Source organism: Phocoena sinus, chromosome 17 (genome assembly GCF_008692025.1).
Source record: "Phocoena sinus isolate mPhoSin1 chromosome 17, mPhoSin1.pri, whole genome shotgun sequence".
Classification (NCBI taxonomy): Eukaryota; Metazoa; Chordata; class Mammalia; order Artiodactyla; family Phocoenidae; genus Phocoena; species Phocoena sinus.
The window spans coordinates 65,447,497-65,469,187 of record NC_045779.1 but is presented as its reverse complement, the minus strand read 5'-3'; the positions used below and the strand labels follow the sequence as shown (position 1 = coordinate 65,469,187).

The window sequence follows — 21,691 nt, the reverse complement described above, 5'->3', positions numbered from 1 at the left end:
TGCAACTCATCATTAGTAACATATCAAATGACCCTATTATTTCTAACATGTCTCTTCTTACAAGGTGAAAGGACAAATCTTTGTGATTTTCCAGGGTCCCCTTTGGACATCTCAAAGCCAATTTTCATTGCTGACAAGGCTAATCAAACTTTGACCTTGAAGCAACTTTAGAACCTTGAACCCTCAAGGCTATGTGAATTCCCTGCACTTCAACTTGTTTGCTCTAGCTCAGGTGCAGACCCCACCCCATGTGTCTAACCACAAACCAACATTTCCCGCCTTGACTTTCCTGTTAGCACAATATTTGACAAAGATTGGCAAGTTCCAAAAACACCCTCCCACCAGCAGCTTTCAACATCCTTCCCTCTACTTTCACAGCCACCTGTCCCAGTAGTCTCTGCATTTAACAGTTTTGGCCTCCCATCCCTTCCCTGAGACATTTATGGCTTAGTCTTTGAGCGTCTTCCTGTTATAGTACCCACCTCCTCCTATTGCAATATCCCCCTTAAAGAGATCTTTCATATTAACATACAGATTGCATTTTTTTTCTTTGACAGTAATGATGCCATGACTTTGATGGAGTGTTGACCACCCCTCATACACTGCTTTCTTCACCCAAGTGCTAATTCCATCTTATCAGATACTGTGTCCTTTCCTGGCTGAGGAAACCAGGATCTACAGTGGTGAGTCATAACTCCTAATGCAGCATTCCAAACATTTGTCTGTTGTAGCACGATAAACAGACAAATGTTTTTGGCTTTGGTTTTCGTTTATTTTTGTCTTTTTTCTTCTATTTATCTGTCTTCTCATTCTGGCTTTTTTGACTATGGGTTAAGCCCCTGACTCTCCCAGGATATCACACCTTGGTTAAAGTCCCAAGGCCTTAGCGCCAAAAGGTGTTCCTTTATTAATCATGGGAGATTGTCAGTCTAAACATTGTCCCACAGATCTCTTCATTGTAGAATTTGTACTCCATCATTATGGTACTAATTCCACCCAATTTCTTCAAAATGTCAAAAATTTTACTAAAAAAAAAAAAAAAAAAAAAAGAACCTTAGAATATCAATGACCTCTTTGGGGACTTAGAATTTTCCCATATTGGCTCATTCTGAGTGGGGCCCTTGAATACGGTGACTCCAAGATCTCATCCAAACAATGGATTGCTTTCATTGTTTGGTACAAAGAGACAATTATTATGCCTCTCCCACAAAAACTTTTCAGAGGCTATTTCTTTCTTCAAAGGCCATTTTCCTTCTTAGTGCCTTTAAGACCTGTCGCTCACCATCACTGTAGCTGCCTTGAATCCTTTGTTCCTCCTCCTTTAGCAGCTCTACTCCTCCTCCGCCAGACCTTTCCTTTCTCATTCAGGCCCCTCAACCCCCTGTTGTCACTTGAGATTGACATCTCCCACCACTGTCCAGGCTCTGGAGGAGCTCAGAGACATAAAGGGCAACAGCCTGAGGCGGGAAAAGCTAACTGGAAACAGGCTGACTGTTTTCTCCACTCAGTTGGACTTTGAAAACACCAGATGGCCCCTTGGTTTCTTCTCCATCCCTTTCTGGAAATTTAGTCCAGAGAACCCATAGCGTCACATATCAGGTCAAAGGACACCTTAAGAGTCTCCTTTGCAAATACTGGTGAAGATGCTTTAGCTCTCATATTGAGCAAATTATTTCAGGTTGCCCCATCTACCAGGAATATAATTTTTGTGGAAATGTAAGTGAGGTAAGAACGAGAGTCAGCTCTTTTATATGAACCAGTGAGTTTTGTGTTTTTGTGTTTATGTCTGAACCATGGCTAAAATTTTAAAATTAAAATTAAAGCTATAAGTTCTCTATTTGTGTGTATGTATGTATGTATATGTGTATGAATTATGCACATGTAATATTTTTCTACCTCCAAATAGTATTACCCCATTAAACTATAAAATTCTTTAAAAGAATACCTTTTGGTTGCTAAGATTTGATTGGCTAAGAGATAAATAAGAGCTTGTATAATTTTAAATATTCCTGAAATTTTCAGAAATTAAGGAAATTAAAATTTTTATATGTTTAATGTTTAAAAGTATTTTTATAGAAACCTATCAAAATGTTTTAAAAATTCAAGCTACCTGATATAAGTAAATCTTTGGCAAATGAAACTAGTTTGATGTTGTTGGCTTAATAATTACATCTATGTCTTCTGAGTTATCAGCCTTGCAAAATTACATTTTTATCCTAATTGGATATGTTCTTCCTAAGTTTATACAGGTTTAGTGAGTATCTTTGCTTGATAATCTAGATATATTATTGCTTTATTCTAATCATATGCTTGATATATTCATGGCATACTATGTCTCAGGATTCTTATATCTGATATTCTTTCCCTGTAGAAATTATGCTCACACATTTTCATAAACAGGATGCAATATCCACTCTTCTTTGAAAATAGGATTAATCATTATGTTTATGTATATTTTGCCTAAAACTTTTTGAGTTGATTTTTAGGTCTCATATAAACAATTAAATTTCCTTATCAATTGTATTATTTTTATAATGAATTCTCATCAGACCTTTCCCTTTTGAAAATTATCAAAAATATGTTAACAATAGCCATTTTTAGTCTTTAGTCATCTACAGACAGTTTTGTGTCTGTGTTTTTTCTTTTTTTACCCCTGATGATTCCATGAAATCACTTGGAATCAGCTATAGGGCAGAGTGTTCCATCTTTAGCAAAGAAGGACTATCTTAGAGCCTGGTGGAAAAGAACTATACCTGGTATTCTTGGGTAAAGGCTACTGATGGCATTGCTTAAACAGCTATCACATCATTCTAGTGGACTGAGTCAGAAGTTCCAGATGTCTAGTCAAGAATTGGTGGAATTGATGAGATGACTAGCCCGGGATAAAGTGAAACAAGAATTGGATTGAATGAACTGGATGAATATGGACTTTGTTTGGAATGCTGCTGCTTTAATGTTCTGTTTTCTGGTAATAAGGAGCCCCTTTCTCTTTTCTCTTAAGCTATCTATCACTCATAACTATTTAGTAGACTGTGCTCTTATAAATGTGCTCTTTCCAAAATTTGGAAATTCTTAAGTATTCTTATTCGTGGCTTGGCTTCCTATCCTCAAGAGGCTTAGAAGAGTCCAATGTGAGATTCTTTATGAAACTTTCAGCAAAGCAAATATAAGAGTCATGTGGTAAATTGTCATTCTTGCTGCACCTATGTAAATAACCAGGCCACATCTAATGAGAATGGCTTTATTTTGTGATGAAGAATAATCTTTCCTTAGAGATTGTCTTCCATCAGAAGGGAAAGAGGGACAATAGAGAGAAGTTCTGTATTTCAATGGGACACTATGCACATTCTGAGTTATCACATTCTGATGCTATTCACTGTCTTTGAGCTACTTTGTATCACTTTGTAAACTGCAGGTAACTCATGGATATGCAGACTCTGTCTTGTCTGGTAGAGACTTAATTGGCTTGCTCTCCCATTGTGGATAACCATTGTGATGCCTACTTGTAAAGTGGATTTGGATCTGTTACTTGGCACAGATTGTCAACCAAATTTTCAATTCTTCCACTTTCCTTCAATATCTGGCTGCAAACTAACCTTAGCCTCCGCACTAAGCTTTTCAATTTTTCTCCCTCCTCCTTGACTTGGAGTCACTGAGAGCTAAAACCTGACTGCCAGATCCTTATTGGGACTCTCAGGCTTGTAGCTGGTCCTTGTCCCTAGGATCTGCAAGCTGAAGCCGGAGGACTCGTTATAAGCTTAGGAGGACTCAATTACTACTGCAGACCATGCATGGCCCGATTTCTCCCTTGACAAGCTGCTGTCTGGGTCACTACTGAAGTCTGGTGAAATGTTAAGGTCATGTACTTCCTCATAAGAGAGGTAACCCAGACTCTGGGCAGGATAATTAGGAGCATAAGAAAACTCTAAAAGCAGTGCTGCATAATCAAATGTTTCCATCTACTGACCTCTTGAAATTCACTGGACTAGCTACCCTTAGAGTTTTAACTTCCATCTCCTTACTTTAATTCAACTCTTCATATTAACATTTCTCTTTTTCACTTTAGCCATCCCACTTTTAAGATATCTGATCCGAGGAATATTGAAATAACTGACCTTTGCCAGCACACAAAACAGATGGTTCAACTAGTCCTCTAGGGACATCGCTGAGAAAAAAGCTGACCCTGAGGACTATTTCACTCAGCCATTCATTGTTTGAGATATCCCCTATCCCTGTATTGTTCAGAGAAAGTCTCTTTCTGAGCCTGCCTTGAACAGAGAGAGGGACTGACAAGGCTGAACAAGCTCTGTGCTTAACACAACTTTAGGCTGCATAGCTGAGGACCACTAGGCTCTCAACTCTATGTGAATTTCCTATGCTTTAAGTTGTTTGCTCCATGGTCAGACCCAGAATCCCAACCCCCTGAGCCTAACCACAAACCACCTTTCCTGCCCCAGCTTTTCTATTAGTACAATATTTGCAGCACTTCATAGTTTCAAAGCCATTCCCACATACCGGTTTTTCACATTGCATCCCTTCTACTTTCTGTAAGCCCCTGTCCCAGTGTCTCTACCTATAAAAGCCTTGCTTGCCTAACCTTTGCCTGAAACTTTTGTGGCTTAGGCTTTAAGCATCTCCCTATTGCAATAGTCTTGCTTAATGATGTCTTTTCTTACTCAAGTCCATACTTACATTTTTTTCCTTGACAATGCAAAAGATACCATCTAGGATTTGACATTTGGAAGGTAAAATATAAAAAGTAATCCAAAAGTTTAAGTATTTGATTAAATAAGAACATGGATTACTGAGAAAGAATTCTATTTAACCAAAATGACAAAAAAATTTCAAAAGTAGATGTAGAGCACTTCAGTTCTTTCGAGTGAAAAGACTTTGTTCTCTTAAGTAATCAAGGATATTATAAAATCATCACAACACATAGGGAGTTATTCTGGTAAGACCCTGAAAAGTTGTCTTCTAGGCAGATTACTCAGAAGGTAAAGAAAAAATCTTTTACAAGCACTTATTAAGAGAAGACCAATAGTACAAGAAAACAATTGTCATCTTAATAGAGAAAATCAAATTAGAGTTTTAAACAATATATTGATACTAATGCATTTACTAAGAATCTTGTAAATAAACTCATTAAACCTTAGCCAACTGTGACTACAAGAAATAAGATTCCCTTTTCCCGAACCATCTGCAGCTTTCTCTATCCAGACAGGTTTTGTCATACACTTTTCTCTTTCTCATTCTGGAACAACCAGTCATTTTAATTAGAACAAAACTACTCTCTTCTTCCTTAACAAAATACATCTGCACACTTTGCATGCAAATGTTTCCTCTCTGACACTATCACTCCTATTAGAGTCTCATTCACATATTGATTATAATTTTTTTTTTTTTTTTTTGTTGTGTTTGTTTGTTTTGCGGTACGCGGGCCTCTCACTGCTGTGGCCTCTCCCATTGCGAAGCACAGGCTCCGGATGCGCAGGCTCAGCGGCCATGGCTCACGGGCCCGGCGGCTCCGCGGCATGTGGGATCCTCCCGGACCGGGGCACGAACCCGTGTCCCCTGCATCGGCAGGGGGACTCTCAACCACTGCGCCACCAGGGAAGCCCTGATTATAATTTTTAACTGCAGTAATTTCTATTGCATAGAGAAACCAGGAGGTGGTGTAAAAGAAAAGTTATTCACTAGGCACGTGTTAAAATGGCAAGACAAATCTTATTTGAACTACTGCAATAGGGGAGAGAGACTTCAGTATAGAACTGAGCTCAATTCCCAATTCAGCAAAGACAGCTGGAGATTTATAGCCAAGTAGCAGAGTGAGGGGGGTCAGTGGATGAAAACTTACTAAGAGGAACTTGATTAGATGTCAAGGGTAGGGGGATTCTTGCTAAGCTTGCTTAATAAGATTCTTCCTAAAAACAGGCCTAGGACTTACATATCCAGGGCAGGGGTTAAGGGACTTGATCAGATATTCAAGGATGATCAGGTATCAGAGGTGGGGGGATTTCCAATAAACTGAGCTCAGCAGGCCAAGGCTATGGCCTAGACTAGAAGAAGGCTCCAGGAGCATGACTAAAGTTTGGTCAAGGAGGGAATCAGTCAGTAGATAACTGTAAACTATCTTTCACATGCCAATAGTTTCTTGCAGACCAGCAGAGCTTACAAATATACATCTCATAACTTTTTATAGCCATAAACATTCCTTTTATTACAATTTCTCAATGTGGCAAAAATGAACATGTTTATTAACAGACCCAAATATATAGCCTTTCTGTGTTATATAAAAATGAGGCAAAATGTATGTAAAATGAAAGTACATTTAGTAATTAATGCTTCAGTGTTCTAAATATCTTATTTAGATATGATCTAGGTATTTAATGAATATTTATTAATTAACTCAATTTTAACATCAGTCGAAGGTTTTAAGTTACCAGAAGATTTTGGAAACTATTTTCAAGCTGACATACTGTAACACACAATTACTTTTGAAATAAAATTTGTCAGAATAATGATTTAATTTGACTAAATACAAATTTACATTTTTTATAATCTTAAAAATATAGTAACTGAAATGATAGCTTAAGTCAGCAAATCTTTGTAAGTTGAGGAAGAGCATGCCCATGTAGAATAAAAATGTATGTTGAACTCAGAAGATATAGCTGTTTTATGAAACCAAAAATATTAAATTGGACCCATTTGTCAAAATTTACCCAAATTATGTGGACTTGAATTCTTATAACTATTTTTTTTTTTTTTTTTTTGCGGTACGCGGGCCTCTCACTGTTGTGGCCTCTCCCGTTGCGTTGGCATGTGGGATCTTCCCGGACCGGGGCACGAACCCGCGTCCCCTGCATCGTCAGGCGCACTTTCAACCACTGCGCCACCAGGGAAGCCCTCTTTTAACTTTTGAGTTAGTGCTTATGAGAATATAGTTTTAGTACATAAAAAGTATCAGAAGTTTAATTTTTCAATATCTGGGAATTTTAGGAACATTTCATTTGTATAAGGCCTTATTTAGCTCTAAGTCAATCAAAATAGAGCTCTTTTAAAACTTTTATAATCTATTTTAGTAATACCATCTGGAGATAGGGAACTATTACATACCCACAGACATATAAACATACAGACATAGACATAGATAACTTATAGCTTTGATTCTAAAAGTTTAGCCTGTCGTTCAGGCATAAACCCAGAAATAACAAAACTCACTTTTTATTATAAAAAGAGCTCTTGCTTCCCAGTGGGTACACATTCTTAATTGATTTGAGTCCAAAATAGGCAAAATAGATAAACAGAAAGGGTAACAAAACTCCATTCTCTGTCATCTTTCACATACCAGAAACAAGATACCCATAAACCATTTAATGCATTTACAAGGATTACCAAATTGTCAGACTAAAACAAAACAAAAAAAAATTAAAAATCTAGCACAAGAATCAACTAAATACTCAAAAGAATCAAAATCAAATCCTTACCATGCTAGCCACAGATAAGAATCTGGAGCATAGGACCAGGATCAGGACCCATCTTCAGATCCCTGGGTTGCCAGTCATGAATGAAGCACAAAAAGCTCCCAGTGGCCTTATTACCTGGCTGGAACAGATGAGAATCTGAAGGCAACCTCCAGTCCTGAGTCAGGGCACCAAACTGTCAAAGAAAAAAGCCAGACAAGTTGGGAGACTAGTATTATTGAGACTATTGCGACAGGGAGGTCGTCACCCCATCTGAAGATCTTCAGCTGTCTCAGCTTTTATAGAAAGGAATAGACAGGTTGCCAAAGATGTGGTTTACACTGTGGTTATAGTGCCAGCCCCGACAGTCCGTTAGCCATATAAATAGGAAATGTTGGTTATTTGTTTTTCTTTTATTCTGGCTTAGCTAGCTCTGCGCGCAGAGTTTTAATCTCAGCTAGTTAACCATGAGACAAAGAACTGGAAGGTGAGGTGTCTGTGTTTTGCCTTGTCAGCAGATTCAGACAAAAAGGGAAGTTTTGTTGGATTTTGTCACATGGTAACAAAGATCTCGAGGGAGAGTTTCAAGCAGAGGTAACAACAAAAGCAGTAAGCTTTCTAGTCACTCCTGAAGCTAGGCTAAGCCATGTCCCCTTCTTCAGCCCAGCTGGCTCAACTGCATGGAATGCATTTATTTTCATGTCCCCGCCACCTCCTTACATGTAGCCTCTCTCCCCACCTTAACACCTACATCCACATCTCTCCATTTTCACTGCTGCTGGCCAGTCACTCTATCACCTTATCCCTTCAAGGCTACTGCACTACCCTCCTAAATGGGTCCTTCCTTCTAGTCTTTTTTCTCACAATTCAGTTTCCATAGAGCAGTCAGAGTGAAGTAAAGTGAAAATCGGATTTTGTAACTGATATATTCAAAAGTTTTCAATCTCTCGCTATTACCCTTCAGACATAGTCTGTACTACATAGCATAACATTCAAGGTCTTCACGTTCTGGCTCACCTCCTTCCTCTCACCAGTCCTTAGTGGACTCTGCATTTCAAGGGTATGGAACCACTCGCAGTTCCCCCACATCCTATGCTCTTCTCCACGCCTAGATGCTTGCTTCTGTTTTTCCTTCTGCCTCCAATGCCCTCTCTCCGTCTAGCTGAGTCCCTAATGTATGTACAGACATACCTCAAAGATATCATGAGTTCAGTTCCAGACCACCACAATAAAATAAGTCGCACGGTTTTTTAGTTCCCCGGTGCATATAAAATGTATGTTTACACTATATTGCAGTCTATTAAGTGCATAATGGCATTGCCTTTTTAAAAGTACATCTTTTAATTAAAAAAATACTTTATTACTAAAAATGCTAACCATCATCTGAGCCTTCAGTGAGTCGTAGTTTTTTTGCAATAGTAACATCAAAGATAACTGATCACAGAGCGCCATAACAAATATTATAATAATGAAAACACTTAAAATATTGTGATAATTACTAAAAGTGACACAGATACGAAGTAAGTAAATGGTGCTGATAGGCTTGCTCCATGCAGGGTAGCCACAAACCTTCAATTTGGGAAAAAACAGAGTATCTGCGAAGTGCAATAAGAGGGAGTGCACCTAAACGAGGTGCGCCTGCATACGTGAAGTTCAGGTGCCATCCACTCTGGAACCAGCCCTGGCGCCTCTTCCTCTCTCAGTCTTCTCAAGCCTGAATGGGCTGAAATGCCTCTTTTCCATGCTCTCTTCTTTCATACTACTTACCACACCATTTGGAAATTTTCTCTTTCTTTGCCTGTCTCTGCAACTAAGCCAGAAGCTCCTGCACGTTGGAATTGTGCGTTCTTTATTGTTGTTCCGTGGCAAGGGGAGCTAAGTGGTTGCAGTAGTGACTGGGCATCAGACAAACACTCACTGAACATGCAAAATTAATTAAGTAGGTGAACTCGTCAAGTGTCTTTAAAATTATACAACATGCTGGGATTACACAACACATCTCACAACTGTGTTGTGGAAACAAAGCAAGCTCAGGTAAAGCAGTTAGAAAAAGCTGAAGACTACGAGGTAGAACATGAAATAGAGTGATTTCTTTTTAAACAAATGTGTCTCATCTCCTGCCGCCTAAAGAAGGTTACCACCCACTAACCAGACACCTTGGGGGTCTGGATATGCACTTATTTCAGGATTGCCTTTCTTTACTCAAAACCAGGAAGGAATTCCTCCTTAGAACCTGATTCCTGAGACAGAATCTGAGCAAGCTGCATACTAAAATCAGTTCCATTCCTCTTTACTTAACCAACATAAAAGTCCCCCTGGCTTTCATGACTATGGGATGCATTCCCGAAGATCAAATCTGCATTTACAACTATCTTGGCTCTGCACCATGCCTTGTACATAAATAAGATTTGATAAATACTTGCTGAATCAGTGACTTGCAGAATATCTTCCCACTTCGGGGATGATTGCGATTTCTTTAATATGAGTCTTGATTTTATTCTCCCTAAATGCATTTTGCTTGCAATACCACTCATGATTATTCAGACCATAGTCAAAGTGAACAAAATAAAGCTTTATCCTTATCAGCCACATTCCTAAACATGAGTTACAGAGTCTGAAATATTTTCCGAAGCAGTGTGCTCTGAACCTGCAAAGCAGAACCACAGGTAAATTGCCTTTTAAAGACACTGCCTCTCAGGAGAGGACATTAATATGAAAATTCAGAGGTTGAAACTATGTCTTAATTCGGGTTCCCCAGAAGCAGATCGTGACACAAGGATTTTTGGCAAGTAGATTTGGAATGAGATCCCAGGAAACATCAGTAGGGGGTTGGAGAATGGGGACAGGCAATAAAAAAAAAAAAGCCAAAAGAGAATGCTATTGTGGGAGACCAGGTCTCAACCTCCAGGAGATGGTGTAGGACATGCCTCACAGCTGACTCACTTGAGCAGTGAGAAATCTGGGATAGTGAATGCACTAACTCCCATTAGTGGAGAACTAGTCCGAGGATATTAATTCCCTGGCATTTACAGCCCACCTGACGTCAGGTCTAGCATGTTACCTTGCCAGAGGGAGGCCTTATAGCATGAAGCAGTTTCCTGAACAATTGAGACCTCAGGAGACTCACTCAGGTGAGAAACACGGGTAGTGTCTCTCACCCACACTTTGAACAGTCAAGTCCTAAACTGCAAGATGCATTCATACAGACCTCATTATATTTCAGCTGAACCTAGGCAGTTGGGCCTAGGTACAATAGGCTCTCAGCTGATACACAGGCAAAAAGAATTAGGAATTCTTTAGCTTCATTAAATTCCTGCAAAGTGCCATCAAATAACCGGATTTCTAAACTCTTCTCCAGAATTTTCATTCACTCCTTTTGTACCTAAATGAAACTAGTTACCTCAAGCAACTTAAATATGCATATTATTATTCTCTCCTTTAAACCTTGATTCCACCCACCTTAAGTGCCCTTTAGTTTTAGGCCCAGTTATCTTAAAAGCAGTCCCTGAGGCAAGGGTCCTAATGCAAGGGAGGTATTAAGGAAGTGCTCCTATAAGAAACTAGGAAGGGAGAAGAAGCAGAGGAGGGAAGAGAAAGGAACCAAACAAGGGTATGACTTCCATGAAGCCCCAAGCTGCAGCCGGATCCTGCAGAACTCCAGAACATAACTTACACTCTGGAGGTGTTGTCTTAAGACAAAGGAGATGGGGCTATTGTATTCCCATAGTCAACCAAGCATTGGCATCAAGCTTCCCTGAGGGGATTGGAAGGCACTCCTGCCTCTCTATAAAGGAAAGGGGCCCCAGTGCCTGGGCACAGTCCTCTATAGCAAGCATGAAGAGGCCAGAGGATGGATGCACAGAGCTGGTAAAAGGAATCTGAAGTGCTCTGGGTGGGGCACTTTAACTTCACTTCATCTGTCATTTACAGATTTTTCCCTTTTCTGGATGGTCACAAATTCTGGGGGAAAATTTATGAGAAGGAAGTTGGAATAAGCTAATCTGCTGCTGCATTTGGTCCTGAGGCCATGAGTAATTCCCGTCATCTTCCTTCTCTATCACTCTTTTACATCCCCCCCCTTAAGCTGTGGTTTGTGCCCGCACAGTGCACCTGACTTGTCTTCATCTGAGGAGTCTGGGTCCCTGGTTGCCATGTTTCATTGAGCCATACCATGGAAGTACTAAGAGATGCCCCAGTAGGCTTCCTGAGTGCCAAGCATAGCCCTGCCTGCTCCCATTATATAGCAGCAACCTCTGCTTATACTAAGTGACCTCTGTCTCACCTCTCCTGATGCTGTACTTCCCCTGAGTTTTAGCCCAAGATCTCACCTCTTCCATAAAGCCTTCTGGATGCTTACAGACCTCAGAACTTTCTTCTTCCCATAACTCACAGAATTTACCGCTATGCCTCTCATCTGGCCTGAATCACAGTCCGCATTGTGATTCCTCATTATGGGATTATTTTTGTATTGTCTTTGGAAAACGTCATTTGGTTGACTTGTGAGTGCACATCTTGTCTTTCCAGTGGAAACCTGAAAGGTTCACTGACTACCTCCAGTGCCTAGCACAGAGTACTCTGCCTCCCCAGGACTTGGTGAATGCATGTTGGATCAGCCACTGAACAGCTTACAGAACAGCACATTTGCACTGTAGCACTGGATCCTGATGTTTTCACTGGAACTCTTGCTTCCCAGAGTTCCCTAATTTCTTTGTTTCCAACCCCCCAATCATCTTTCAAACAACACAAAAAGGAAGCTTTGAAAAATTTAACTTTTCACATTTTGAAACCAGTTCAAACCCTTAAAATATATATTTTTAGATATTTGATTACAAATTTCTTGCTGATAAAGGTCGTAAATGCTGCCACACAGAGAAATTTTCCCTTTTTGGCACTGCTCAGACCTTAAAATTTACAAACATGCTTTGTTTGAGGATAGTGGATATTTGTGGAGAGGGCATAGAAAATGTTTCCAATCGTCACATAAAGAGGCAATTCAGCTTTATATTGAACACCTTTTTTGTGCCAAGAATTGCACTAAGAACTTTATACAGACTGAGTTGTCCAGAGATGCTTTTTTTCTTCTCCTTTTCTCTGAAGCTCACATGTTGGAGTACTTTGAAACATATCATAGCCTCTCGTGGAAGCTTAAAGAGAAAGGGGGAATACTCAGGTCAATTCGTTTCACAATGAATTACTTCTTCTGGAAGGCTTTGCCTTGTAATTGTAGTATTTATCTCTATGTATTTATTATTTCTGATTGCTTCTGTTTTATGTACTCTATTCAGAAGCAAAAATTGAATACAGTAATAGAACTAATCTTGACTATGTGGCTCCAAGTATGTAATCTACTCTCCACAAGCAATACTGGGCTGAAATAAAATATTTATATGACTGTTAATAAAGGTTAAGATATATTGAATGCTTGCTATGAGCCAGACAATCTGTAAAGCACTTTATATACATCATCTCATTCTAATACTCATCACAATTCCCAGAGATAGGTTCTACAATTATCTCTGTTTTATAGACACAGAAATTAAAACTCAGAGAGGCTGAATCAATTCCCAAAGACCATACAGCCAGTAAGTAGAGAAGCTGAGATCACACTGCACAGAGGAAAGAGTCCTGGTTCTTTACTTGGAGATGGCCGGCTAAGTTGCATTATCAGTGCTGGTCTTGCTACTTAAGAGATCAAAAGAAAATCACACACTCTTTAAGCCTCAGTTTCTTCATTTATTGAATAAAACCCTCGATGCTCACACTGCTTATTCCCATCTATCTACACTCTCATTTGTCCATCTTAGAGCGTTTAACTTGCACTGTTTTATACTTTGTTTATAAGAGTAACAGGTAGCTCTCAAAGAGCAGAAATTATGTCATATTCGTCTTCAAATCCATAGCTCCCAGGCCACTATTCTATATGGTTTAAATGCATTAACGCATTTAGTCCTCACAACACCATACAGAAGGTTTTATTTTTATCTCCACTTATTTCACACTTAAGGAGGATACTGGACCCCAATCATGATTATGTTAATGATGTCAGATGGATCTGAACTTAGGTAGTCTGGCTCCAGAATCCATGCTCTTTTTTTTTTTTATTAATTTTTATTAGAGTATAGTTGATTTACAATGTTGTGTTAGTTTCTGCTGTACAGCAAAGTGAATCAGTTTTACATATACATATATCCATTCTTTTTTAGATTCCTTTTCCATATAGGTCATTACAGAGTGTTAAGTAGAGTTCCCTGTGCTATACAGTAGGCTCTTATTAGTCATCTATTTTATATATAGTAGTGTGTATATGTCAATCCCAATCTCCCAATTTAATCCACCCCCTTTCCTCTTTGGTAACCATAAGTTTGTTTTCTATATCTGTGACTTTATTTCTGTTTTGTAAAAAAGTTCATTTGTACCATTCTTTTAGATTCCACATATAAGCGATATCATAGGATATTTGTCTTTCTCTGTCTGACTGACTTCACTCAGTATGACAATCTCTAGGTCCATCCATGTCACTGCAAATGGCATGCTCTTAATTACTATGCTATACACAAGAGTAATTTAATTTTTTCTTAAATCCAGGTCTAGTTTCAGAATGGAATTATATATACATTTTCCTCTCCACTTTCTCTTGACTCTTTAACTCTTGTTTCTGTTCTGTGACCTGTATTTACTTGTATGTAACTGGAGATGTGATTTTCATTGCACTCTACTTTAAAAATCCCAGATATTAAATCTCATATGTATGTTAATATTAACATATCATTGATATTTCTTAGGAGCAACACTAAAAGAGCAAAGCCTTCCTCTAATTTTCAAGTTGACAACCTTAAATGTAAAGGGTAGCCAAATTTGGCCACCCCAAAGTATGCCACTTTGGCAAAGTATTATTTCGAACTAAAGGCATTTGAGGAGCAGACACAAAAATGCTCTCTGTTCTCCCCCTATTTGCCTAAAAGCAAGACGAAAATTTACAAAGGTGTCTTCCTTCCCCCTGCCCCCTCACCAGGAAGGACAAAAGTTAATCATCAGAGAAACTTTAGTTCCTTATTAGGCTGGTGGTGATGCTAGAGAAATCTACATAACAAACTTTACTAATTAGTCTTTAACCATTATCAGTTTTCCTTATATTTGCTTTCACACAATTTGCTGCCCCTAGATACCCAAAGTCCTTTTCCTTTATCTTGTCACTTCTCTAAAAATGTACTGTTCCCTTGCCACGCTTAAGTTCTAACCACCCCTTGAGTCTCTCCACTGTATATATGAGATATACATGTTAGTGAACTTCTGTTTTTCTCTTGTTACTCTGTCTTTTGTTAGAGAGCCCTAGCAGAAAACCTAGAAGGGGAAAAAGATTTTCTTTTTCTCCTCCCCTACAAATGCAAGGACATGATCTTACACAGGTCCCGCAGAAGTCCAAGGTTTAGAAAGTCAGCACAAATCTAGGATAAAATCACAATGAACATAAGGTCCCAGATATGTTCATTTTGGCCTAGTAGGACACAGAAAACAGGTATAATACATAGGACCTAAAAAAGATTAACTAAGTCCCTCACCTTTAAAAAAATAAAATAACAAATGATTTAAGAATAAAACTAAATGAAATATCATTTAAAAAAATAAACACTGTGATTAAAAAAAAGGAAGCAGTAAAGCATCTAAAGAAAACTGATGGGTCAACTAGGCATATCATTGTGAAAACCTAAAGGTATAACCAAAGACTATCCAAAAGAATTTAGACATGACCCCCAAAGATTAATATCTTTATAATACCTCTACAAATAAAGGACACCAAGACTAAAGTATAAACAGATTCACTTTTTAATGTGACTTTTTTTCATTTACTTAAAAATTTGCAATCAGGGAATATAAAATGAACATATCAGTCAAAACCGAGTGACTACTCCCCACGAGTTCTTAAGAGTTCTTAACATGTTACAGTTCATTGTTAGAGGCATAATCAAGGTCACACATTCTTCCCAGATTTCCAACAATTGTTTTGGGATCCACTAGTGAGAGATGCTCTTGTAAACACGAGTTAAACGAATAAAATAGAATAGGATAGGTTAGGACAAGATAGAATAGAATAGAATAGACTACAACACAACACAACACAACTCAACTCAAATGTATAGTTTGAAACTAGAGCAATAATATACAAGGTAAAGATAGATATAGATGGTAGATAACAGATACAGAGCTATAGAGAGAGATTTCAATAAATGTGCCTTTAAAAATAAGGTTAGGGGCTTCCCTGGTGGCACAGTGGTTGAGACTCCGCCAGCCGATGCAGGGGACGCGGGTTCGTGCCCGGTTTGGGAGGATCCCACATGCCGCGGAGCGTCTGGGCCCGTGAGCCATGGCCGCTGAACCTGAGCGTCCGGAGCCTGTGCTCCGCAACGGGAGAGGCCACAACAGTGAGAGGCCCGCGTACCAATAAATAAATAAATAAGGTTAATCACAGTATTCCCTCAGATTGTTTAACTTTGTAAAAGTGATACTCCAAGGCTGTCCACGACCCAAAGCAAGTCTGTGAATTTTTTCTTATCTATCTATGACAAGATGAGCACAGAAATTGAGAGTAAATCTTTAGAAACTTTTATAACAGTCTGACAGAAAAACTTCATGACTTTTGAATGTAGTAACAACAATGACAAAGTTTAGAGTTTCATTTTATACCTTTTTATAATTTTTCTAGTAATTCATTTTTATTATATTTTACAAAAGAATCAAGCTCTGATGGGTTAGAAGTTTCAAAAAGAAAACTATCCGTTTTCCACAGGTAGTTTGAGAAGCATGTCATAAAATTATATTTGGTCAAGATGATGCTGTGTATTCTTCCCCTCTCTATGGTTGTACAAATCCACACATTTCGTTAGACTATTATTTCACCTTCCCAGGAATTGTAATTATTCACTTTCACGGTAAGAAAAATCAGAGGAGGTAGGTGAACTGAGAGAAGGGGGAAGACCATCTTCCTGCCTAGCAGCTGCAAGCTAGAACTGTAAACGAGGTATAGATTTAGGAAGTCTAAGGTCAGTGTTAGGTCAGTAGTTTCCCCTTTTATATCAATTGTCACAAGGTTATTTTTCTTGCATCTCCACACAGTTCTTCCAAACTTTCTTCTGGACTTTATGCCATCACTCACAGATACCACAAGACATCCTCTCCCTTTGACTTCTAGGCTCAAGGGCAGTGAAAATGCGGGGACCCTTTTAGGCTTTGGTGAGTTAAAATGCCATCTGAGATTTGCATCTGTCCCCGCCCCGCCCCCTTGCTTTGGTGGCACTTATTATATGGATGCGATTTGTTGTCCGTGTAGGGCTGAGCTGACTCCCAGTGGAATATGTATATACTGGAGGTGCTGAAGAGTGTCCAGGGCTAAGGTTTTTCCTGCAAAAACAGAGCTGTAAGCCTCAAGCTCACACCACCCATTTATCTTGCTTAGCTCCAAACCACAAACTGTACAAAAGGTACTTGCCCAGATTTGTTTACATTTCTGTCACATTTTCTGAAAAGAGAAAAGGGCTAACTTCCAAATTCACTTCTCAGAAAATTGAAAACAGTTAACTGACCTTAGAGAGCATCTGCCTGGCCCCGACGTCACATCCTTGTTTCTTGGTCCACTTGTCTCATGACCAAGCCCCAGAACTCAAAGCACCTATAAGATATAAAATCACTGCTAATTGCCAGATGTCAGGGTCATTGCCCTTTCAGGCTGACCCTTCTATTAGTAGCAAATAAAGGTGCTTTCTTTTTTTCCTCACCTCTATATCCTGCAACAGGAGATTTTTGTCAGAATATAGTCCACCTTGTGGCCAGGCAGTTCTTCCTCCAGAATTCCTTTAGGTACACTCTGTGAGCTGAAATGTATGTGCTGATGTCCAGTTTAATGCTGTAGATTACACATTTTGAAAAGGAACTCAGAATGGAAGGGATACTAATGTGTCCTCCATATAGTAGATAAAACAGCTGGAAGAGAATTTAAATAATCATTGACTGAACCCCACTTTCCATTGATCTGTAACCCACATGTCCATCACGACAACTGGAAGTTCCTAAGGATACTTATAGCCAGTTTTGTTAAAAATGACATCATCTTCTAAAGAGGTTTATGCCGAATGGCTGCCTATATTCCTGTTTCTCAGAGAGTAGAAGTAGTCGGCTAATTTAAAAACAGAAAAAAAAAAAAAAATAGAAGGGAAAATAGAGTTCTAAAAAATCCATGTTAATATTTTACAATATAAGGAAAATTAGATGAGCTACAGTTATCCTTCAAATGAGTGTAAAAGGGAAAGGGCTTAAAAGCATCTATTACACATAATAGATGCCTAAAAAGAGAACTCTAGGAATAGTAACGATAAGCTTGTAGGATAAAAGGAAAAAATCTAAAATGTGTCCAATATACTAATTATTGTGAACATCTTAGTGGTTTCTATTAAAAAAGTCTCTTCTAAACCTCAAAATAAAATACAAGAAATTGTAGCCTACAGAGATATGTTTAATATAACAACATGAAAACATGCATTCAAAGTATAGGCAATAGGGCCAAAAGAGTAATTAATCAGCAAAAATGTACTAATTAATGCTATTACTATTCCTAAGGGAATACCAATACAATAAACTACCCTCAAATATGTATTAAATAAATAAATATTGAAAATCCATCAAGAGAGAAAAGATGACAACATAATATCATGAATAAAACAACACAACGATAAAATAAAATTGATTTCTGCTAATATGATAGCAATATTACTAGTGCTTTGGAAAATTCATAAAATTTATATATTTGGATTTAACTGATTTATCAAAAACTAAAAAATATAACAATTAATAAAACTTGGAATAAAAAATGAGAAACCTAGCAACTTCCTTGTACCTGTATAATATCTATTATTTTATTGTGTCTAGAGTGATGTAAATCAGTGTCTGGCTTCCCTAGTAGATTGAGACCTTAGTCGGGATGGTGGGTAGGTTATCTTCAGGTTTTGGTTACCTACATAATAAGTACTCAGTAAATGTTTTTAAGTAATGGAGAATATGAAGAAAAAGAGATTCTTAAGTTACAGGATAAGATCAAGAGATTGAAAACAATATAAAAGGTTAATAGCAACTTAAAAAATTAAAGCACCTAAATCTGACAAATTTACTGGGTAATTTTTCCAGGCATCTAAAAAGAAGGGAAAAGAATAAACTTTTATTTTTTGAAAAATGATATATGTCAGGCACCATACTCAGAAGACACTGAAATATCAATGTTTGTGAATGTGATTGTATAAGTAGAAAATAAGAGAAAAATCCTAAAACAAATTAAGTTCCTTTTGTTGTAGGATATCAGAAAACCCCAAGCATTACAATTAAATTCTTAAGTACTGATGACAACTAGAATGTGAAATGAATGGAGTCCATTCCTGGCAGCAAAAACTGAGTACTTATGAATTAATGCATTAAGAAATAGATGCTCATCAAAACACACACACATGTACTACCCTAAATGAATGTACAAGAATACATACATCAATGAAGAGGGAAAGTCTCCGCAAGAAGTCTATTTTGAAAAGACTTCAAAATACCTGCATTCTCCTACGTAGCAATCCATTTCGGTGATACTATTCCTGAATCCCATCATCCCCCAACCACACTTCACCCTAACTTCCACCACCAGATTGATTATCCTAAAACAGACACTTCTGATGCATCCTTACTGTTTTTTATTTATTGTATTTATTTATTGCAGTAAGCACATTTAACATGAGATCCACCCTTTCAATAAGTTTTTGCGTACAATGCAGTATTATTAACTGCAGGCGCAATGCCATACAGCAGATCTCCAGGACTTAGGCTGCATAACCGAAACTTTATGCCCTTTGAATAGCAACTCCCCAGTTCCTCCCTCTCCCAGCCCCTGGCAACCACCATTCTCTCTGCTTCTATGAGTTTGACTATTCTAAATTTCTCATATAAATGGAATCATACAATATGTGTCCTTCTGTGACTGGCTTATCTCACTTAGGATAATGTCCTCCAGGCTCATCCATTTTGTTGCGCTCACTTTTTATATTTATTTTCTGATTTCTCCAAACTTACCTACTTTCAATGCCTAGGCCACATGATCCCCACCCCTGCATTTTTCTATTTGTGTGCCTTTCGTGAAGCTTTTCCAGATTTTTCCAACTGAGGTGACCTATCCCTTCATCATATAACATTTAGTCTTATAGTATCTGCAGCCATTTACTGAAACCTGACACTCCATGTGACATTTCTTGTAAGTTTTGCTTGTACTGCAATTTAACAGTCTGTGTGTTTCTGCCGAATGTTTGCAATTCAGTTAAATCTGTGTCCTATACAGCATCTAGATCCCTCATCATATGTAGCAGAGTGTCTTACAGTAATTATGCAGTAAATATTATTTAACCCATTGGATGGTTGTAAACTCCTTAAGAGAACATTTCATTTACCTTAGTAATCCCAAGCGCTAGGAAGTATCTGACGTAGCTAAATGCTCAAAAAATGTTGAGCTTTGTGTGGGGATAACCAGAGAGAAAGGAGAATGCAGTGATTTGGCTGAGAACACATTGCTGCATGCAGAGGTCAATACTTAGCTCTCTTCTCATTTGACCTGTCAGCAGCATTTGACCCAGCTGGTGACTCCTCCCTACTGGAAACACTTCCTTCACTAGACTTCTAGGACATTTCCTCTCTTGGTTCTCCTTCTATGTCACTGACTGTTTCTTCTCAGTCTATTTTGCTATCTCTCTGTCTTCTCCCAGCCTCTTCACCTTGGAATACCTCAGGAATCAGTCTCTGGTCCTTTTCTTTTTTGTCCTCTTCTTTTCTAACACTCACACCCTAGGTGACCCCATTAGTTCATGGCTTTAAAAAAATAACTAGGTGCTGATAATTCCCATATATACATACATCTCCAATCCTGACACCTTCATTAGCTCAAACCTATAGTGTTCAATGCCTACTTGATATTTCCCCTGGGATGTCCAATAAATGTTTCAAATTTAGTATATCCCAAGATGAACTCTGAATCTTCCTCCTTAAGCCTGATCCTCCAGCAATATTCCTCATCTCAGCTAAGAGTGAAAACATCACTCTTCCTGAATCCCAGGCACTTCTGACCATCTCATTCTCTCACATCTCCATCGTCAGGAAACACCTTTGTGCTCTACCTCCAAGCTATGTACAGATGCCAACTTCTCACCTCCCACCCGTCCGCCAACATGATCTGAGCCATCGTCATTGTTCCTCTGGATTGTTACAGCAGTACCTGCAATTGCTTGCCCACATGGCAGCCCGAGAGATCCTTTGACAGTTTAAGTCAGGTCACGTCACTTCTCTTTCACAACCCTGCAACAGCCCTCCATCTCACTCAGAGTAAAACCCAAAGTCTTTATGAGGAAATATACAATTGGACTTCCCATGTTCCTCTCTGACCTCATCTCCTACTAATATTTCCTTCCTGTTCACTCCCCTCTAGCTACAATGCCCTCCTTCCTATTTATTTCAGTTCTCTATTGCTCCATAACAGAATCCCCAAATTAAGTTTTGTTGTCACCTCTGTGGCTCTGTAGGTTGACTTCAGCTGGGCATTCTTGCTTCGGGTTTCTTGTACGGTTGCAGTGCATGGTCAGCTGGGTCTGAAGTCATCTGAAGGTTTAAAGACCAGGGCATCCAAGATACCTCAGTCCTATGTTTGACAGTTGATGCTGGGCTTGTGGACGAGCGCCCCTCCATGTGGTCTCTCTGTGTGCCTCGGACTTCTTACAGCATGACAGCCAGGGGACAGTCTGTGTTCTGAGAGTCAGCCTCACGAGAGCAAGTGTTAAAGAGGCAGGAAGTAGAAATTTCCAGGCCAGCTAAGAGCCACACCTGCAACTGGCACAGTGACACTGAAGCCATATTCTATTGGTTTAAGCAGTCATAGAGCCTGGCAGGATTTAAGGACCTGGAGAAATAAACTCCACCTGTTCATGGGAATGGGGCAAAGTCTCATTGCAAAGGAGCGTGTGGGATGGGAGATAATGGGGCAATCTTTGGAAAATATACTCCGTGGAGCTATTTTTCAAACACATCAGCTATACTCTCACCTCAGTGCTTTGCACTAGCCTTTCCTTCTGCCACGAATGCCTCTCTCCCAGTATCAGCACGCTTTGCCCCCTCGTTGCTTTCAAGTCCTTGCTTTCTCACTTCAGCTCTGCTGATATGTCTCCTTCTCC

The 21,691-nt window shown here is 38.9% G+C and overlaps 1 long non-coding RNA gene across 6 annotated transcripts in view; it reads right to left on the bottom strand.

Annotated features, from left to right (window-relative positions):
- Positions 1–21,486, bottom strand: part of LOC116742317 — a 56,695-nt gene extending 35,209 nt beyond the window's left edge. The window contains exons 1-4 of one of the 6 annotated variants that reach the window (XR_004346427.1): positions 21,031–21,486; positions 17,231–17,358; positions 17,039–17,124; positions 7,485–7,656 (exon numbers count right to left, since the gene is read on the bottom strand). This is a non-coding gene — a long non-coding RNA (uncharacterized LOC116742317). The other 5 variants (XR_004346428.1, XR_004346425.1, XR_004346424.1 and 2 more) reach the window with 5 other exon arrangements.
- Between the last annotated feature and the right edge of the window lie 205 nt (positions 21,487–21,691).